This window comes from Sus scrofa, chromosome 9 (genome assembly GCF_054392235.1).
Source record: "Sus scrofa isolate SSC_HxYL_T2T_F1_AM1 chromosome 9, Sscrofa_HxYL_maternal_Yorkshire_Landrace_v2.0, whole genome shotgun sequence".
In the NCBI taxonomy this organism is placed as follows: Eukaryota; Metazoa; Chordata; class Mammalia; order Artiodactyla; family Suidae; genus Sus; species Sus scrofa.
The window spans coordinates 38,972,751-38,995,166 of record NC_139391.1 but is presented as its reverse complement, the minus strand read 5'-3'; the positions used below and the strand labels follow the sequence as shown (position 1 = coordinate 38,995,166).

At 38.5% G+C, this 22,416-nt stretch overlaps 1 protein-coding gene across 1 annotated transcript in view; it reads right to left on the bottom strand.

The window, feature by feature from the left end:
* The window catches only part of POU2AF2 (POU class 2 homeobox associating factor 2), a 484,987-nt gene that overhangs the window by 193,938 nt on the left and 268,633 nt on the right, over nucleotides 1-22,416 (bottom strand). The window contains exon 2 of the transcript XR_014815235.1: nucleotides 16,687-16,769. The gene's annotated coding sequence lies outside the window, so the exon portion shown is untranslated. The remainder of the gene's footprint in view (nucleotides 1-16,686; nucleotides 16,770-22,416) is intronic.

Here is a 22,416-nt window from a genome sequence, read left to right as displayed (position 1 = left end):
TCTTTGTCTAGTTTTAGTTCTGTATGCCTTTATGTTTCTAAAATTAAACCCTTCCCCCCAAAGTGAATTTGCCATCCTTTTAAGGATGCAAAAATTATGCCATAGATATTAAAGGCAATTCCCAAAGAGAAGTCATTTTAATGTTTTGAATTATTTATCACTGAATTATGCCTTTAGCCTCTGGAGTTTTCCCTTTTAAAGGGCAACATTATTTGGATTCAGGAATTCTAATTTGTTTGAGTTTTTTGAAAAGTAACCTATTCTATAATCAGGGCTGTGTTTATCCTGCAGCTAGTTACCTATCTAAGGACCCTGGATTTGTAACTCATCTGTTTCCAAAAGAACATACACATGTCTATCATAGAGTTTTATAACAGAAAACTCAAAATCATGAACAAGTTGGGAGGGTACTAAATACTCATGAATCACAGTTACTGCTTTGGTTTTTTGGAGTTTTTTTGAACATTATATTGAATTGCTCATGAGACAAAGAGGGAAAAACATAAAAGACCAGAACTCAGTCTTACTGTCAGTAAAAAGGGACTATTTCAGGCCTTTAAGGGAAGCAGGACAAGGCAGCTACGGTTTTCAGCACCCATTTAATAACCACCAAGAGCCTTCTTGTTCATCATCTTGTGCATCATCTTTGCCGCCACTTGCTGGGGGACATGGGCAACTCCCCTCCTATCGCAGTAGAACTGCCCCTTGTGGATGCCCTTCACCTTGCAAAAACCAAGGGCACTTAGTGAGTCCTCCATCAAATTGAGCATTGGTAGCCAGAGGGCCAAGGATAGGGAGGAAGGAAAGGTTCCAGAACCACTATGTGGGTAGGAAACCCCCTGAAGAGATTTATAATTAGCATAAGTATATTAAATGCTGCAGAAGGTGTTGCAGAAAAGAAAGCTACACAACTTATCTAATGAAGTACTTCTCAAATCTATCTGACAATAAGATCCCTTTCCTACTACTTTTTCTGATCTAAAGCCTCATAGTATTCCACAAACACACTCTAGGGAACCACAATATGGTGAAAAGAACTGTAAATCGAGAATACAAATCTCTTAATTTGGAGCATAACTTCACAATTTAATAATAATTCCTATGTACCAGGCACTATTCCAAGTGCTTCACATATATTCATTCATTCAATCCTTCTAATAATCCCATGGAAATATTATCATCTCATTTTAACAGATGCAGAAACTTAGGCACAGAGAGGTTAAACAATTTGCCTAAGGTCACACAGTCACTAAATAGCGACTGCGAATTAAACCCAGGCAATGTGGCTCCAAGCTTGTTCTCAATCAGCAAAAGAATATTTCTGTGAAAGAAAATAATGAATGATACTACCAAACTTGTAGGTTTTTTTGGAGGTTCAAATGAAATAATGTAGGTGCTTCAGTTATTCACTTACTTAAATTATCTATGAGATGAAGAAGACTAGTAACACCCAGCCTATAGGTGTTGCGTGGATCAAATGACATGTCATAGATAAGAGGGTCTACAAGGAAACTCTCATCACTCCAGTGGAAGGGGATTCTCCTGGCCTGTCAATCAATGATAGATGAAAAAAACATATACAGGCCTCGATGTCTTCAGATTAGGTAAGTAGCTTTGATTCCTGCAGGCTGGGTGACGCATTCCTTGATTTGAACATTTTAGTGCAGGCAAAATCTAAAATTCTCATGAAGGATATGAAGGAAATTCTCCTCCCAAAAGAAAAATTGCTACCCAATGGTTATTAATTTTTTTTTTCATGGAAGGTACGGTGCTTGGAAAGAAATTCTATGGAGAGGCATCATGGGTTATTCAGTCAAATGAGCTGTGGGTCTCACTCTCCTCCCCGATTCTTATAGCTTCTGATGAGAAGCATGGGTAGGTGAGGGGGGTACCTTGTCCCAGTCCCACGTGCTGACCTTATTCTGCTTGGTACCCTGCTTCATGCTTTGAGCAGAGCTTGGCTATCATAACACTCCCAGAATCACTTTTTAATGATTTGTTCATTTGTCTGCTTCCCCTCCCAGCCTTAGCATTGCTTTCTGAGAGTGAATATATTTTATGCTTCTCACAGCCTCATGGCCTGGCACAATCTGGCTCAGGATGGAAGTACATTCAAATTGTCAACCTCAAGTATTTCATCTTAAAGCTATCTATGAATCTATTTCCCTAATTATTTTGTGAAGAAAAATAATCAGAGCACTGATTTTCATAACTCCAAATGGAAAACGCCTTCCTCACCCCCTCTCTCGGTCTGTGTTGCCTCCACCAACATTTTCCAGTCAGTGTTCTGAAGAATTCCTGATACTGTCAAATCACCCTACTGAGATGAACATCTGTGGTGTCAGTGTGCCTCTGTGGAGAAAAACAGATGCTAGTGCAGTGTCCTAGTATGATTGTACATAAAAACATTGTTTCACTCCACAAAAATCGATTTTCCTCTATTTTTTTTTTTTAGTAATTATTTAAAAATGGACACTTGCAGGTGAGACTTAAAGTGCACAGGTCTTTCCTTGAAAAAGAGGCTTCCTCCCACTCCAGTTCCCTAGCCTGCTCACCAGAAATGAACACTAATAAGAGTTTCTTCAATAATCTTCCAGAAACTTCTATGCATATGCAAACATATACTCTTCTTCATTTTACACAAATAAATTCACTTTATGCATTGATGTTCTGCAATTCCTCTTTTTAGTTTGTCAATCTAGGAGATATTTGCATATCAGCACCTTATTCTTATAACTATATAAAATTCTTTCATTTGAGTTTATCAGAATTTAACCCTGCTCCTTATAATGCACATTTAGGATGTTTGCAGAATTTAGCCATTAAAAGAAATGCTACATGGTATTTATTTTTCTCTTTCTGACTTAGAAGGGGGTGGGGGGAAGGGAGTGGGATGGACTAGGAGTTTGGGGTTGGTAGATGCAAACTATTACATTTAGGATGGAGAAGCAATGAGGTCCTGCTCTATAGCACAGGGAACTATATCCAATATCTTGGGGGTAGAACATGATGGAAGATTGTTTGAGAAAAATAATGTATATATATGTATGAATGGGTCGCTATGCTGTACAGTAGAAATTGACACCATACTGCAAATCAATTATACTCTAATTAAAACATAAAATAAAAGGAAGAGGAGTTCCCATTGTGGCTCAGCAGCAACGAACCCAACATCCATGAAGGCACAGGTTCCATCCCTGGTCTTGCTCAGTGGGCTGGGGAACTGGCATTGCTGTGAGCTGCAGTATAGGTTGCAGATGAGGCTCAGATCCTGCATTGCAGTGGCTGTGGTGCAGGCCAGCAGCTGCAGCTCATATTCGACCCCTAGCCTGGGAACTTCCACATGCCATGGGTGTGGCTCTAAAAAGACATAAATTAAAACATAAATTAATTAATTAATTAATTAAAAGGAAGAAAGAAAGAAGAAAGAAAGCTGCAAAGAGCATTTTTGTGCCTATAACGTTCTACTGTTAATATGACCAATTTGGCCTCTGACATTCCCATCTACATACTATGGTGTGCTGTCCATTTATAACTTTGGTAACAGTAGGTAAGATCTGAGGATATTCATTCATTCTTTCTTTCTTTCCTTCCTTCCTTCTTTCTTTCTTTTTTGGGGTTGCACCTGTGTTGTATGGAAGTTCCCAGGCTAGGGGTCAAATAGGAGCTACAGCTGCTGCCTACACTGACACCACAGCCACAGCAATGTGGGATCTGAGCAGCATCTGTGACCTACACCACAGCTCACAGCAATGCCAGACCCCTGACCCACTGAGCAAGGCCAGGGGTCAAACCCACATCCTTATGGATACTAGCTGGATTCGTTTCTGCTGTGCCACAACAGGAATTTCCTGCTCTGATGATTTAATCTTTCTGAATCTGATAGGTGAAAATGGTATTTTGTAAATTCAAATTTCATTTCTTCAACCATGAGCAACTAGAGACATTTCAGTACTTTAGGGCCATTGTCCCCCAATTTATTGTGCATTTTGATAAGTTTTCTGGTTATTGTCTCATGATGTTTTTTCTTTACGAACATTAGGATCAGTTTGTAGTTTCCAGAAAAATTCCTGTTAATATTTTGACTGTGATTAAATTGTAATTGTACATTAATTTAGGAAGCATTATGATCCTTAAGCATCCCTATAGAAAGTATTTATTTAAATTTATAAATAAATTTATTTAAAGCTTCTTTTTGTTCTTAGCAAAATTTTTTTCCTGTGGGTTTTTCTTCATGCATCTTGCACATGTCTATTTATTTCTAGATATTTTGTCTTCTAAAACAGAAATTATGAATGAGATTTTTTTTTCCTATATTTTTCTGGTCATTTTATACGTTGACTCTTCTGTATTATTTTCTGAGTTGCCAAATGGTAACACCTACTTTATAAAGAAAGATTCATGAGTGTTTTATTCCATGATCTCTGGAATATTTGAAAGATTCTACTTGCCACCTTTACACTTGAAAGAAAACTTGGGTCGCTAATTATTGTCTAACACTGGATACTGAGGAATATTGCCTTTCCCATACAGGTGATTTATTAGGGTGGAGAGGAGACAGAGGAGTGAGAGATGCTGGATTTCATTGAATTCATTCTCTATAAAGTATAATAACTTCATTGGGATATATATTAGAGTTGGTTGTTCTGGATTTTTTTTTCTGAGATATGCTATATATGAATATTAACTATGTGTGAATTCTTGATTTCTTTTATTTCATGAAAACTTTCTTATGTATTTTTGATTTTTTTCTTTTAACTGTTTTGCTTTCATTTTTTACTAACACCAATTTAAGAATTTGACCTCTTTATTTATTTAGTCTTTCTTCAACTGGCATACGTTAATTGATTTTTAATTTTGACGTGTTAATATTTTTGATGTGTATGCTTTTGTTTCATGTCTGTCCTCCATGACTTTATGTTTTTCAGTTGGTATCTATTCTAATATTTCATTGTTTTGAACCTGGATTTCATTTCTTCGATGGCTTTATTTCCTTCTTCAACTTCTCTTCTGAACTTTTACTGTTATCAATTAATTCTCTTGTTCCTTAACTTATTCTCTGTCTTCAGTTCTTTCATATAGAACCTATCTTGATTTAGTTGATGCCAATAGAAAAGTACTTGAATTTTTCTCATTTGGTGGGATATTTGGAAATTTTTTCTTTACCTATATTTTTATTTGATCAGCTTCTCTTCTTTTTCCCTCTCTTTTGCTGTTACCTAAGTATATATCTCATGCTGGATTGTTTCTGATAATTGTTCATCACTGAAGGGGGCCAGTCCATCGGGTAGAGCCATTTACTAAAGAATAGTGTTGGAAAAGATGGAAGGCAGAGGAATGAGCTGGTTGGCAGCTTCAGTTTGGGTGCATTGTGTCACAAATGCCTTCTCTCTCAACATGCTTCCTCCTCCGCCTAGGAATACATCTACTCAGCTTTCGGTGTTATTCCACTAAGGTAAGACTAGGATAAGAATGATGCACATTGAAGCCCTCTCTGTAACAGGTGCTCTCTGTAGTGATTTGTCTAGACACTACAAGAGCAAACCTGTTGATTCTTGTTTTCTCTCCTCTTCCTGCCATCCTTACAGTTGGTGTCTTTAAGAGGTGACCCATCTGTAGTGCATCCTTCCCTGTCTCTTCTGCCATTCTGGAAAGGAACCAGTATCAGGTGTGCTCTTTGCTCTGCATTGTCTCTCTCTCTCTTTATTTTTTCTTTTGGTCCTTTTAGGGTCACACCTGCGGCACATGGAGGTTCCCAGGCTAGGGGTCTAATTGGAGCTGTAGCTGTGGCCTACACCACAGCCACAGCACCATGGGATCTGAGCCGCATCTGTGACCTACACCACAGCTCATGGCAACTCAGGATCCTTAACCCACTGAGCGAGGCCAGGGATCGAATTCGCAACCTCATGGTTCCTAGTCGGATTCGTTAACCACTGAGCCACAACGGGAACACTGACCTCTGCTTTTTAATGGGAGAAAAATATCAACCTTTAAATCTTATAGTGTCTTGCAGTTGGAAGAATTATTCACAGTTGATGTGATCCTCGAAATAGCAATCTTGTGAAGAGGCGCAATATTCCCACATGGTCTGCCCACCCCTTTTTTACATGGCAGCTGAGTCTCAGAATGGAGAATAGTGATTGTCCACATTTGCCAAAATTCCCTTCCTTCTCATGCTGGCAGCAGTGTTCTGCTCGTCCTTAGGGAAAATGTTCCTTCTTCAAACCATGTGATTCTAGTGTGTGGTCATTCATAGGGACGGCAAGGACCATGGGCACTTGGCCCAAGGCAAGCAATGCCCTGGAGATTAGAATCCAAACAGTCATGATGATACAGAAAGGGGGGCTGGGGGGTGGCTATTGACCAGCCTGGAGAGACTGTCAGTCAGAGCTACTGAGATCCCCAGGGAGGTCTGCTTCCTGTGCTTCCCAAGGCCAGGCCCTTTGACTACTTGATTCTGCAGGCTACTCCTGCCCTTTCCATGAATTCTCTTCTTTTGTTTATAAACACAGAGTAGATTTCTGTTGCTTGCTCTCATGCATCTTAATATGTACATTCATGGTGCGATATTGAGCATTTTTTCATATGCCTGTTGACCATCCATATGTCTTCTTTGGAGAAATGTCTATTTAGGTCTTCTGCCCATTTTTCAACTGGGTTTTTTTTTTTTTTAATTTAACAACATATGTGAACATGTTTTGACATCAAGAAATATAATCTCCAGCATATTTTTTAATGGTTGCATTGAATGCCATTATACAGAGTAATTTAAGTAACCAATTCCTTATTTGCCTGTGAGATTGGCTGGGCAAGCCCATCCTTTCAATGTCTCCAACCAAACAGCTACAGCTCAGTTCTTGGCCACCTCTCTTTGCATTTCCTCTCTCTCTGTCTGTCTTTCAGTTCCTCTTTCTCTCAGATTTAACTTCTTCTCAAATGGCTTCACACATATTCTGCGTATTCTGCATATTCTGGGATGTATTTCATGAACAATGCTCTGATATCTCTTTTCCCAGATCCTAAGCCTTTGCCTCTCTGGAAAGAAACCTCACAGTCTCGTTAGCTAACAACATAAATCCTCATCTTTCAGTGTATCAGTGAAGAGAAATATTTAATCTCCAAGTTTAAAAAATGAAATTCCTCCCCTTTATAAGACTGGAAGAAACCTTTCCACTAGGACCAGGGGTACTTACCTTATATGATCAATACCTTTCCTTTTAAGGTGTGGCACTGAAGGAAGCTTTTCAAGCTTTGCAGGTAAGTATTTCCTCTTAAAATGTAGCAAAATTCCTTTGCTGAATATATAATTTAGCACTTACTCTGTTAAATCCTTTGCTTAATTTATGCTGATTGATCTTCCTAACAATACCTCAAACGTACATACTATTACCTCTTTTTTCATATGAAGAAAATGAGGTTTAGAATGTTTCATTCTTTCACTCTGTAAATAGCTACTGGTGGCATCCCATCACATTCAGCAACCTGAGAGTTACTGGTGGTCTTAATAACAGCACTTCCCTTAGAGTAAAAACCTGATTGGAGTGGAGTTCAAGAAAGAAGAGCAAAAAATTATTTGGAGATAATGACTGTCACATAGATTGATATTTTAAGGAGTTTTGTGTATAGGTAAAGAGAGAAGTGAGGGCTATAGCTACAGAGGAAAGTGAGAGGTCAGAAAGGGTTTTTCAATAAGATGAGATAACAGCATGTTGGAATTTCCTTAGCTGAGGGTGGCAAGATTTTATCCACAATAACAGAAATGATATGTAGGAAGAAGGATGGGTGTGGAAGTGGGAACTTGTGGCTGTTTTTCCTTCTGATTCTTTCATTTTCTCAAGAAAGTAAAAAGCAAGGCCAGTAACTGAGAGAAAAGATGGGTGAGGCTGTTTGAAGAAAACAGAAAAATCATGAGATAGGAAAGCAGACAGTGAATGGACCAAGGAAGGATGGGGTGGTTGCCAGGCAGCACGAAAGGTCCAGTTGAAGGCGGTGGTCATAAATGTAATGAGACTCGTCAATAAGATGATGTGTTTTTCTCCAAGCATATCCAACTATACAGATGCAGGTGAGGAGTCAACAAGAAGGTGGATATATCAGTTTAAGCAAGAGAGAGAAAAAGAAATGAGGGTTATTTGCAAGGGAATAACTACTGAATGATCACGGAATTTTAAGATGGATAATGAGTGAAAGGGATGGTGAAACACTTGTAGGTCAATGGACCAGAGGTCCTGATGCGGATCAAAGTGCTAACGGAGTTGAGTATTGACAGGGGCAGAGTATTGGAAAGGTAGAAGATGGTGGTCATTGTGGGAGAGTCGAAATCAGAAAATAAAAGTAAATTACGCTCTCAAAGTTAAACAGTATTTTGTTGCAAATCTAGAATTCAAACCAAGGGTCTCTTCTCCCAGTGCTTACTCAGCACCTAAGCTGTACCTGAGGGCAGAGTCAGAGCTCTATCAGCTCAGAGAGGCACCATTGGCCCTTGTGGTATCATTCATGCAAATGAGAACCCAGAACTTTCTACAGGTAAATACTTATAGCATCTCACCAGCCTGCCAGGCAAAGTTTCTCCTCCCTTTCTCCCCTCTGCCCACTTCTTAGAGAAATAGCAACTGATGCCGTGGGCTCTCAGGCTCTCGGCTGGTTCCACAGAGAACCAAGGCCAGCTAATGTGAAAACATGGGGTCTCTTATGAGTTTGGGGTTTAAATGTCAGTTTCTGGTGTTTGCGCCTGCCTGGTTTTCACCATGAAACTGATCCTCATCTTTCCAGCCCCATGTCTCCCCTGGGGGTGGATGGTGAGGGCACCCATCCTCCTCAGATATTAACCTTCTGCTAATACGAAACCACCACAGGTCTCATGTGGAGCAGATTTAAACACCAAACAGTTACTGAAGCTCCTTGAGAACCTGCAGTGACTGATGGCAGCCCAGCGATGCTGAGGCTAAGGCCAGACTCCTGCGTGAATGCCGATGTGGGACTGTTAACTCTGAATTCCCTGACCTTGTCAGATGACTGCAGTGGGTTGTGCATTCTCCCTCTAACCCTCTCTCCCTCATACACACACACACACACACACACACACACACACAGAGTTACACACCTAGACACACTCACACATATACAGACACACATCGTTACACACGGACACACATACAGACGCACACTCACACATTTACACACAGGCACACTTACACAAGATAGTTACACACAGACAAACACAGACACACACACAGTTATATACTCACAGATAAAATTATAAAAGGCACACAGATACAGACATACACAGAGACACAGTTACACAGACACACACTATACACACCAACACACCATTACACACAGAGACACACTTAGACACAGACACACACTCACACACATACACACATACCAGAAAGCCTGGAGAAGTATGTGTAGGCTTTTACAAAACCATGTGCCTGGAGACCACATATTATGGATTTTAAAAGTTGTGCAAAAAAATATAATCTCTAGTCCTCAGAGATGACAACAGTCATTTAGATGAGAATGATCAAAGGAGCAATTGCATTTGCTCCTGTTGTGAATTTGGGATATTTCAGAGTTGTGGCCTTTCAAATGACCCTATAACTTGGCAAACACCCCTTCTTTCCCAGGGTCCCTTGGGCAGCTGAGAGAAAAGGCTGTGTCTGTGCCACAGCCTCCCTGCCCCCCGGTGCACCCGCAGTGACAGACGCAGCTCCTCCCCCCAGGACAGACAGACACTTGGCTTCTGTCCAAGAGGAAGGTTATGCCTCATTTATTCCATAAAAAAAAATATGACTCAAACAGAGATGCTGAGTTTATCTAGAAAGAGATAAGCAGGAATAGTGCTGGTGTGTTTGCACACATGTGTGTGTGCCCTTGCGCTGTGGGGGTGGGGAGAGTAGGGAGCCAATCCGTGGGCGAAATTAGTGAGAGTAAAGTGTGATTAATGGTGATAATGAAATAGAATACAAGACATGGGGTTGAGAGGGAGTTCTAGAAGCCTCTAATCTAGTCTTTTCATTTACAAGGGGAAAAAGTGGAGTTTATAGAAGGAAAGTGAATTTGCCTAAGTTTAAAAGGCCTTCGGCTCAATGGTGACATGTTATCTTTAGGAACAATCCAATTAAGATAAGTCAAGGAAAAGGCTGGCCCAGGGGGAAATTATAGTTCATGATAAGAATCTGACAATAATAAACATTTATAAAACAACTTCTGTCCTAGGTACTATACCTAGGGGCTTTATATACATATTCAGATCATTTAACCCTTTCAATAACCATATGAGGAAGGAAATGTTATTTCATTTTATAAATGAGAAAACTGAGGCTCTGAAATGTAAGTCACGTGACTCAGCACATCATGCTAAGAGATGGCAAGATATCTAGGCATAGAGCCAAGCTCCTATTTTCCACTTCCCTTTTCCTGGTCTTTCCCTCTTTTTTATTATTCTGGGTCATAACCTTTTTTGTCCTCTCCACACTAGCCTGAATCTCCTGCCAAGTCACTTCCAGACCAGCCTTCAGATGGCAACTCACGCACTAGAAGCTTCCAATTTCTTCTTTACTTTCCTCCAAAACTATGTGAATGTGTTCACACTGTTCTCTCTCTCTCACACACATACACACACACACTCCCCTCTTTGAAATAGAAGAAAACTTCAAAACCCCTATCCAATGCTTTAGTTATGATAATGAACTATAAAAATGATTCCTGAAAGTATAGTTTTATTAGTTATGATAAGAATTCTCTCCATAACACCTTAGGAAGTCCCACATCTGTCTGAAAACCTACGTGACAGGAGGACTATGAAGTAGCCCACAGCATGTGTGAGTAGCTCTGAGGCTAGAAAGTGATTCTTTGCAGAGGGTCTTCCTATGACATCTGCTTGTTAGTTTTGATCCTTTTTATTAGTGTTGCCTTTTCTCCCTCTTCTATATGATATTCCTTCCAATTCCATATATCATTATTCCTGAGTGCCCAGCTTACAGCCTGGCACATGACAGCTTCTTACAAAATACTTCTTGGATAAACTTCTCAGTGGTGGCACCAAGGGGGAATTGGGGTGTCTTAAACTAAAAGATGTCTTCCCTCTTTTTGGAAATCTGAGCTCTTCTTCCAGTATTCAGTAGGTGTTCTGTGTGAATCATTCTACATGCAGATGTTTTGGTTTTGGACGTGTATATGGGTGAAAGTGAGCTCAAGGTCCTATACTTCTGCCATCTTGATCCCACTCAAGGTCTACTTCTGAAGGAACCCAGACTAAGTCACTAGTCATTTTTTTTTTCTTTCTTTTTGACCATGCACATGGCTTTTAGAAGTTCCTGGGTTAGGAATCAAACCTGTGCCAAAGCAGAGACTCAAGCTGCAGCAGTGACAACATCAGATCCTTAACCCACAAGAGAACAACTGAAGATCATTTTTTCTCATTGTAGGTTTTTTCCCCTTGGTAGAACCAGAAGCTTAAATAATCCAATTTCTCATTATCCTGGATTATAAGTTAGTGTTGAAAATCCAAACACCCACAGAGATGAGGCAAGTTACATAAACAGGAGAAGTGAGCTGGGGAGAGATTATGCTGACCAGATGGTACACACCCCGTCTCAAAAGGCCGGCTGCTCTTCAGCCCCAGCCAATTGTCACCATGTGGAAAAGAAGGCCCAGTGTGCCCACATCAAGTTTTTCATAAGGTTCCAGAAATCCATATTTTTGTTTAGAGTCTCTTAATATGTAAATTTTGGCCACAAATTCAGATGCTCTCATAACACTGAACCAGCCAAATAAAACACATCTGTGAGCCATATTTGACCCATGGGTCTATGAGTTTTCAATCACTATTGTAGAAATACAGCCTTTAGCTGGAAATTCATAGCTAACTTTTAAAGTAACAAGAGTTGCTGCTTTTAAAAGGGATTTGCACAGCCATTGTCACATTTCTTCCATCAGGTCTTATTCTCACCCCATCCCTACATGATTGTATCCAGCATTGCATATCTACTCAAGAAACAAAAGCGACCCAAGTGGAAGGAGAAAGCTAATCATGGACTTGGCATCTGATTTTGGTCTGGCTTAATACAACATTCTCAGAGCCAACTGGAAAGGAAACCACCACCCAAATCCATCACAACATGTGCTATCACAGTGAGTTTAAATTGGGTGGAAATGTTGTGAGTTTAATAAAATAGAACTGCTGAGATGTACATATATATCTGGGTTTGTTGATAGCTCTTTCAAGGGCATTGTGATGTCAAATATGTTTGGCAGGTTCAGTTCTCTTAACACCCACATTTGCACTGTTCTGAAGACATGAGATGATTGAAAGCATATGTGCTAACAGTAACTATGCATACTGTGTGAAATTAAGGAAAATATAGAGGTTTCACTCTGCCTTTCATGGTCCTAAGCTAAGCTAACTTTTTTCTAGTTGTGGAGGAAGAGGAGCAGAGGGTGATATCATTTTCCTACTTTTTCTTCTTTCTTTTTTTTTGATTTTAGGAAACAATTTGAAACCTTTAGTGTGCCTTTTATTTTGACATTTAGAAACCAAAGTGCACACATAATCATAGCTGGGGCCCTGGAATTCTATATCTTCCAGTAAGAAAAATCATTATTCAGTGGTACTTTTAGTTGTATATGTCAACTGTCACCTACCGAGAAAATGGAAAACAATGACATGCTACTGACTTAAAAGAAAATAACTTTATTTTGAGAGAAAAGGACTATTATTAAAATAGCTATCAATACTCTTCAAAAGTGTCAGTCAAGAAAGAGGAGGGAAGACTGAGAGACTCACAGATTGGAAAATATGAAGGAGACAGGAAAATTGATGCAATGTGAGAGTTTGGATTAGATGATAGAATTAGAAATGGATCTTAATGAAAAAAAAAAACCTGGTGAAACCTTAATGAAGTCTAGTTATCAGTATTTTACTGAAGCTAATTTCCCTTTTCTTTTTTTTTTTTTTTTTTTTTTTTGCTTTTTAGGGCCACATCTCCGGCACATGAAAATTCCCAGGCTAGGGGTTGAATGGGAGCCACAGCGATGCCAGATCCTTAAGCCACTGAGCAGGGCCAGGGATCGAACCTGCATCCTCCTGGATACTAGTCTGGTTCATTACCACTGAGCCACAACAGGAACTCCACTAATTACTTAGTTTTGGTCATTGTACCATGACTACAGAAGAAGTTAATATAAGACAAAGCTGAGGGGAGGATATGTTGGAACTCTGTGTATTATTTTTGTAACTCTTCTATTAATGTAAAACTATCTCAAAAAGATTAATCATGATGGCAGAGTTAGAGGACATGGCCCCCACCTCCCATGGTTCAATATTTGTAAATCAAACAATGTGATAAATCACACTAAGAAAAGGAAGGATAGAAATCACATGATAATCTCAATAGACACAGAAGAGGCATTTGACAAAATTTAACATCCTTTCATGATAAAAAAACTCTCATCAAAATGGGTGTGAGGAAACATATCTCAACATAATAAAAGCCATTTATGATAAATCCACAGTTAGCATTATAATCAATGATAAAAAGAGAAAAGATAATCTATGGAAGGGGAGAAAACATTTGCAAATTATATGAGAGACAAGGATTAATATTCAAAATGTATAAATAACTCAAGCAACTCAACATAAAAAAAAAAAAGAAACCCCAAGTGGGCATAGACATTTTTCCTAGGAAGATATACAGATAGCTGACAGGCACATGAAAACATGCTCTACATCACTAATTATTAGTGAAGTTCAAATCAAAACCACAATGAGATATCACCTCACATCTATCAGAATGGCTATCATCAAAGACACTACAAATAACAAATGCTGGTGAAGATGTGGAGAAAAGGGAACCCTGCTGCACTGTTGGTGGGAATGTAAATTGGTGCAAGCACTATGGAGAACAGTATAGAGTTTCCTAAAAAATCTAAAAGCAGAACTATCACATGATTCAGCAGTTCCACTCCTGAGTATATATCTGGGGAAAAAAAAAAGCACACTTCTAAAGGATACATGAACTCCAATGTCCATGGCAACACCATTTACAATACCCAAGATATCAAAGTAACACAACTGTCTATCAACAGATAAATGGATAAAGAAGATTGATATATATATATTAAAATATATATTTGAATATTACTCAGCCATTAAAAGAATGAAATTCTGCCATTTCCCAGCAACATGGATGGACCTAGAGAATATTATGCTTAGTGAAATAAGTCAAAGACAGGCAAATACTGTATAATGTCACTCATGTGGAATATAAAAAAAATACAAATGAATGTATATAGCAAAACAGAAAGACTGACAGATATAGAAAAGAAACTACTGATTACCAGTGGGGAGAGGGAAGAGGGAGGGGCATGATAGGGGATGGGATTAAAATATACAGTCTACTATATATAAAATAGATGAGCAATAAGATGACTTTATAGCACAGGGAATTATCGTCATGATCTTGTAATAACTTTTAACGTAGTATAACCTGTAAAAATAAGCCACTTACTGTATACTTGAAACTAATATAATATTTTAAATCAACTATACTTCAAGAAAAATACTATCCAAAATAAAAAGTTTTTATTTAAGAAGATTGTTATAAGCAGGATTCTGGTGCACAAAAAGACTAATCCAAATAAACAGAACTTCTTACAATATCCTTTATTAATGGGCTTTTGTATGGGGAGCATCTGGTATGCTACATATAATAAAGAGAATTGTATTTTAGTTCTATTTTATAGATAAAGAAACTAAAATTCAGAGAACTTGTCAAAGTTTACCCAACTGGTGACTTCATGGATGTTAAAAGTAGGTGATTAGGAATTTCCACTGTGCTTTACAAGTGTTTTCTCTCATTTTATCTTGACTTTTCATCTTCATAAAAGGGTCTTTGGGTGGGGGGATGTGCTTGGGCTGTGGGATGGAAATCCTGTGAAATCAGACTGTTATGATCATTATACAACTACAGATATGATAAATTCATTTGAGTAATAAAAAAAGTAAAAAAAGGGGTCTTTTACAGAGTAAATGTTTTAATTTTGATGAATATCAATTTAATAATTGTTTCTTCATATTCATCCTTTTAATATCAAGTCAAAGAAATCATTGCCTAGCCCTAGATCCTCAAGATTTTCTCCAATTTTTTTTCTACAAGCTTTATAATTTTTTTATTTTACATTTAAGTCAGTGATCTATTTTGAGTTATATTTTGTATAAAGTGTGAGCCCTAAGTGTAAGTTTGTCGTTTGTTTCTTTGTTTGCATACTTATGTCCACTTGCCTTGCGATATTTATTGAAAAAGCTGTCTTCCCTCTGTGGAGTTGCTTTTAAATCTTTGTCAAAAAATTGTGTGGATCTATTTCTGAGTTTTCTCTTTTGTTCCCTTGATCTTTCTTTCTCACAATGCCAGTCTTTATTGCTACAGTATAAAATAAAAAATTTCGGAGTTCCCGTCGTGGCGCAGTGGTTAACGAATCCGACCAGGAACCATGAGGTTGCGGGTTCGGTCCCTGCCCTTGCTTAGTGGGTTAACGATCCGGCGTTGCCGTGAGCTGCGGTGTAGGCTGCAGACGCGGCTCAGATCCCGCGTTGCTGTGGCTCTGGCGTAGGCCGGTGGCTACAGCTCCGATTCGATCCCCAGCCTGGGAACCTCCATATGCCGCGGGAGCGGCCCAAGAAATGGCAAAAAGACAAAAAAAAAAAAAAAAAAAAAAAAAAAAAAAAAAAAGAAGTTAAAAAATAAATAAATAAATTTAAAAAAAATAAAAAATTTCTCTCCTTGAAATCAGGGATACTCATTCCTCTCATTCCTCTCATATTTTCTTCCTTCATGTTCTATCATAAAAGACTGGACACAATTCCCTGTATTATACAGTAGGACCTCATTGCTCATCCATTCTAAATGGAATAGTTTGCATCTACTAACCACCAAATCCCAGTCCCTCCCACTCCCTCACCCTTCCCTTTGGCAACCACACGTCTGTTCTCCATGTCTATGAATCTGTTCCTGTTCAGTAGATAGGTTCATTTGTGCCACATTTTAGATGCCACACATAAAAGATATCATATGATATGTCTTTCGCTTTCTGACTTACTTCACTAAGTATGATAATCACTAGTTGCATCTCTGTTGCTACAAATGGCATTATTTCATTCCTTTTTATGGCAAGGTAGTATTTCATTGGGTATATGTACTACATCTTCTTAATCCACTCATCTATCATTTAGATTGTTTCCATATCTTGGCTATTGTGAATGATGCTGTAATGAACACAGGGGTGTGTGTACTTTTTGAATGAAAGTTTTGTCCAGATATATGCCCAGGAGTGGGATTGCTGAATAATATAGAAAATATGAATAGACCAATCACAGGTACTGAAATTGAAAATGTGATTTAAAAATTTACAAGAACCAAAAGTCCAGGACCCCATGGCTTCATAGGCGAATTCTTTCAAACATTTAGAAAAGAGTTAACACCTATTCTTCTGACACTTCCAAAAAAGGTGCAGAGGAAGGAACACTCCCAACTTGTTCTATGAGTCCACCATCACCCTGATACCAAAACCAGACAAAGATACCACGAAAACAAAATCACAGGCCAATATCACACAGACGCAAAAATCCTCAACATAATATTGTCAAACCAAATACAACACTATATTAAAAGGATCACATACCATGATGAAGTGGTGTTTATCCCAGGGATGCAAGGATTCTTCAATACTTACAATCAATCAGTGTGACACACTACATCGACAAACTGAAAAATGAAAACCATATGATTATCTCAATAGATTAAGAAAAAGCTTTTGTCAAAATTCAACACCTATTTCTGAAAAAAATTCTCCAGGAAGTAGGCAAAGGGAACCTACCTCAATATAATAAAAACCGTATATAACAAACAGCTAACATCATTCTCAATGGTGAAAAACTGAAAGCATTTCTGTAAGATCAGGAACACAACAAGGATGTCCACTTTCACCGCTGTTATTGAACATAATTTTGGAAGTGCTGGCCATGGCAATCAGAGTAGAAAAAGAAATAAAAGTAATCCAACTTGGAGAAGTAGTAAAACTATCACTGTTTGCAGACAACAATGATAATACACCTAGAAAACCCTTTATTCTTGAAGGATGTTTTTGGTGGACACTGAATTCCAGATTGACAGGCTCTTTGTTCAGTACTTGAAAAAAATATTGTGTCGCTTCCTTCTGGCCTCCATGGTTTCTGATGAAAAAATCCACTGACATTCAAATTTTCTCTTCTGTATAGGTCAGGTTCTATTTATTTATTGAGATTTTTCTTTTTGTCTTTAACTTTTAGAAGCTTACTTATGTGTCTTGGTAAGGACTGCTTTAGGCTTATCCTCTTTGGAGTTTGTTCAGCTTCTTGAATTTGTGCATGTATATCTCTTGCCAAATTTGTAGATATTCCCACTACTATTTCTTTGAGTACTTTTCCAGCCATACCCTCTGTCTCCTCCCTTTCTGGGGCTTCAATGACATAAATGTTAGATCTTTTGTTATAGTTTCACAAGTCCTTGAATCTCTGTTCACTTTTTTTTTCTCAGTTTATTTTCTTTCTATAGTTCCTACTGGATATTTTCTATTATTCTATCTTCCAGGTCACCGATTTCTTTTCTCTCTCTCCTCCTTTCTAACATTCAGTGCATCCAATGAATATTTTACTGCAGTCATTGTATTTTCCATTTGGTTCTTCTTTATATTTTCTATCAGAGACTTTCAACTTATTCACTGAAACTTCTTTCTTTTAAAATTTTTTTCCAAGAGTTCAAAATTGCTCATAGAATCATTTTTATAATAGGCGCTTTAAACTCTTTGTCACATAATTCTAAAATTTGTCATCCCCATGTTGGGACATTTATTGATTGTCTTTTCTCATTGTCTTGGTTCTTGGTGTAAATGATATTTGATTTAAACCTGGACATTTTCACATTATGTCATGAGATTATGAATCTTACTTAAATCTTCTGTTTTAGCTGGTTTCCTCTGACACTGTTTCAACAAAAGAAGGGGGCACCCCTTATTACTGCTGGGTAGGGGTGGGAGTTCCAATCCCCCATGAGTTTTCCACTAACACTGTGTTGCAGGTGGCCTTATTGTTGTTGGGTAATGATGAAAAGTTCCCACTCCCCACTTGGAATGTTCTGATATTACCTTTGATGTGTTATTGGGACATTTCATTACAGCCTTGGAAGGGGAGAAGTCTAGCCTTCCTACTCATTCTTTTCTGCCATGTATAGAGGCAATGTTTACCTAGAGTAGAGCAGTTATTGTCTAAAAGAGTTTTGTCTTGCTCATCTACGTTTTCCCTAGTCTTTTGGCTACAGAGACCAAGCTTTTGGCAGGGCTGCTTTGTTGCCATTTCCCAGTTCCCTCAACTCCAAATCTGGAATATATAAGGCAAAAAGAAAGCACAAAGAATTTACCACTGTGTCTTCCTTCATATCCCGAGATTCCTAGCTAGTCAGCCTTCCTCTCTTTACCTTTCAGAGCCTTCTTATGCTTGTTTTATACAAAATGCCCAAGGTTTTTAGTTGTACTTAGTGAGAGGAATATTAAATCTACTCCATATTCCTAGATGTGGAAGTTCCAATATTGTTTTTATTCATATCTATTTCTGGAAGATGACCTTGGAAGGTTAGACGTCTTTCAGAAACTTGAATTTCACTGCATTAACTCATTTATCCTTATGACAATACTATAACTGAGATAATGTCTCTTAAGTGAGAGATGAAAGTTCAGATAGAGTATGCAAATTGTCCAGGATTTTACAACTGGTAAGTGATAGAATGGAATTCTAACCCAAGTCTCTCTAATAAGAGAGGAATCCACAAAATGTCTGTAATCTGGCTCTGACCTATCCCTGGCACCTTCTTTATCTTCATTAACTTCTACTGCTTCTACTGAATACTCAAATATATGATAGGAATCTAGCTATGGGGTGTGTGTGTGTGTGTGTTTAAGTACATAAAGCAAAAAATTCTCATCAGTGGGTAGGTAACGTGAAAGATAGTATTGGCATGTAAAGGAACAAAAAACCTAAGGAGAAGTTCCAGGGGAACATGAGTCTTCCAAGAATTCACACAGGCCTTGATATTGGAAGCAGGTGGGGTGTGTTCAAGGCATCTGTATATTTACCTAGAGTTTAAGGACAATCTACTCTACTCAATGAATTCTGATTCCTTAAGATGAATAACAATGAGACTGTAAATTAGGGGAACTAAACAATCCAGTGATCATTTCACTCTAAAGGACAGAGCAACTTGCCCAAGGTCACATCCAACAAAGTTTAAAGTCAGGAAAAGAACTCACATCTCCTGATTGATAGATGCTTCTACTATAAATGATAGACTCAGGATGTTTTTGGTGCTCAAGGGTAAAAGATATGGAAAATATTATGCGGCCTGCACAAATAGAAGAAAATGTACTGCTTCCTATTAGCGACATATCTCTTTTTAACTTAGAACCAAATGATTAGGTCTGATGACCTAGACTTTTCTAAAAGAGATAAATTCTGTATGATCAGGATGAACTGTGGGTCAGGATGAATTTATTTAGATTATTCATTCACCATTTCAGTGTGTATGATTTCTTCAAGAGTCCTTCCCATGTTTCAAGGAAGCATGGCTTTGGACTCTGCCCAGTCCTGGGCCACTGGGAGCAAGTTGCCTTTCTGCACTACTCAACCTACTTTTCCAGCATGCTGATAAGTCCTGGGAACCTGAGCCCTGTAAGCACTGATGGTGAGTTGCCAAAGGTCAAAGGCTAAAATACTGCCAAGGAAAGCCACCTTCTGAAGGCTCTTGACCTTTCTGAACAGAGTGTCCACTTAAAATGTAAGACTGACCAATGGATTGTACAGAAGTTTCATTGACATGGTTCAGATTCCTTGACTGCAACCAACCTTTAAGAAGCTACCCCTTGTCAAGTCCTTTCTTTTCCCACCACATATCTCTATGAGGACAGTTTTCTTCATAATAATACATCACAACCAAATGAATGCAGAACCAGATATGAGAATCCAGCTGTAGTCTATGAAACCAGATATTAGAGAGATTTGCAAAAACGAAAAAAAAAAGCTATTCTTTTCACTGCCTCCTTTAGAAAATGGAGTTAATTTCATAAGAAACATTATTTATGTTAGCATGCAGTGTGTTTACTATTTTTAGATGTTAAAATATTTAAATTCTTCTGTTTTAATTTCTAATATAATAAAATATAGCTATATATAACCTACATAAATAAAAGCTTTTGGAGGTCATCGATAATTTTAAGGATATAAAGAGATCCTGAAACCAAACGTTTGAGAAACACTGCTATAGATCACACCTATTTACAACTTCTTTTAATTCAGTTTTTAGGGGAACAAATAGTATAACTGGAGTTCCCTCTGTGGTGCAACACGATTTACAGCATCTCTGGAGTGCTGGGACATAGGTTCGATCCCTGGCCAGGCACAGTGGGTTAGGGTCCAGCATTGCCATAGCCGCAGCGTAGGTTGTAATGGCTTAGATCTGATCCCTGGCCCAGGAACTCCATATGCTGTAAGGCAACCAAAGAAGAAAAAATAAATAAATAAAAATAGTATAATTATCTTTTGGGGGGTACTATTGGGATTTATTAAGCTTATTTTATTTTTCTTAATTATGAGAGTAAGCAAGCTGGTGATTGCTTGCTTTCTGGGCAAGGGGAGAAGGAACAAGGCCACTTTGCTTAGGAACTCTGTCTGGAGGCCTTCGGTGGTGGCCTTGAACAAAACTAAATTTAAAAGGGGCCTCTACACAGAGAGCTAACACATTTACAATGTTCAGTGTGATTTTCCTGGCTTCATGCTATAAATCTACTCAGTAAATATCTTAATTCAATAAAAAGCTACTTAGCACATACTGGGTGGAAATCACAGTGCTTTTGAGAAATCACAGTACTTTTTAGGTAAGATATAGCACAGCTTATTGAAAGACGCAGATATAAGAGCAAATTTGTATGCCGTGACAGGCACTATTCTAACGACTTTCCTCCCGATATTTTTTTATTCAATCCTCACAACTCACCTATTTTAGAATAATTGGAATAATTCCCATTTATCAGAGGAGAAAATTGAGGTTTGAGAAAGATTTGTGTATTCCTTAACATTATAGTAAGGAATGCAAAGCTGGGGGAGAAAAAACAGACGTGGTTGATCTAAAAAAGTCTGAAGTTTAACTGGAAATCATATTAGAAATGATATAACAGAGTTCAAACAGAGTGAGAGGAAGAGGCTAATTACTAGAAGGGGAATATGGCATTGAGCTGGACCTTGACAAAAATGTAGATCTTCCACTGGAGGTTCTCTGTGGGGAGGGAAGTGCATTCTAGGCAGAAGTTACTGCTTGAGAAAAGACCCAGAACTGCCAGGACATCTGGCACATTTGGAATATTGTGATTTGAGCTTGGAAAAGTATATAGGACAAAATTAGAGAAAGCCTAAAAAGGTAGGTTGAAGATTTTGGACTTTCGTTCAAGGAGGGTGCAGCCTTGAAGGATTTTGCCAAGGGAAGCAGCAGGCTCTTAGCCATGCTTCAGGGAAAAAGGTGTGCACAATTAGATATCCACATTGGCTTAGCCACGGAGAGCTCAAGGACAGTGACTCTTTCACCAAAGGAATGTCCAATGATTTCATCTGCAACAGGTCAGAGATTCTGCCCACTTGGCATTAGGATACTGTGTGTGGCTTTGTTTTGACAAACCTTAGCCCTGACTCCCTAACACAAAGCAGAGACCAAGTGGCAACTCCCTCTGCAGCAGGAAGTTCCCTGCCAACTGTCAAACCATGTTCTCAAAGATAAGCCTTCTTTCTGCCTTGACTTCTTTCTCTCTTACCTTCTCCACTCAAGCAGTGGGTGTTCACCTACTGAAATTTCCCTTGAATGCTTGCAGGGAGTTGGTTTTTAAACCAGGGGATGTCTCAAGCAAGCCCTGCTCTAGGGGATGGGTGAGTGAGATGCTACACCCAAGTGCATATATGACTTACTAAAAAGGCTGGAATGGCTTGTGATAATAAAAATAGCATAAAATTATAAAATTTAAAAATAAAAACAAAATGCAAATAAGATCCTTCAAAAATCAAAAATTAAACGTACAGGAACACCTGCTAATCTTTTGGGGCCAGGGGACCAGGGGAACATGGTGGTGAAGAACTGTTTAAATTGTAGCCCACGGTAAAAAATATCACAGTCTTCGAAAGTCTTCTTGCAGGGTCCATATACACAAACCAGGTAACCAGGTCATAAAAACCCCAACTAGATTCAACTGAACCACCCATTCTTTGGGGGATTAGGTGGTGTGGGGGAAATCAGTAACCGTACACCTGTTAGACTAAATTTGAGCATTGCTTTTATTTTTCTC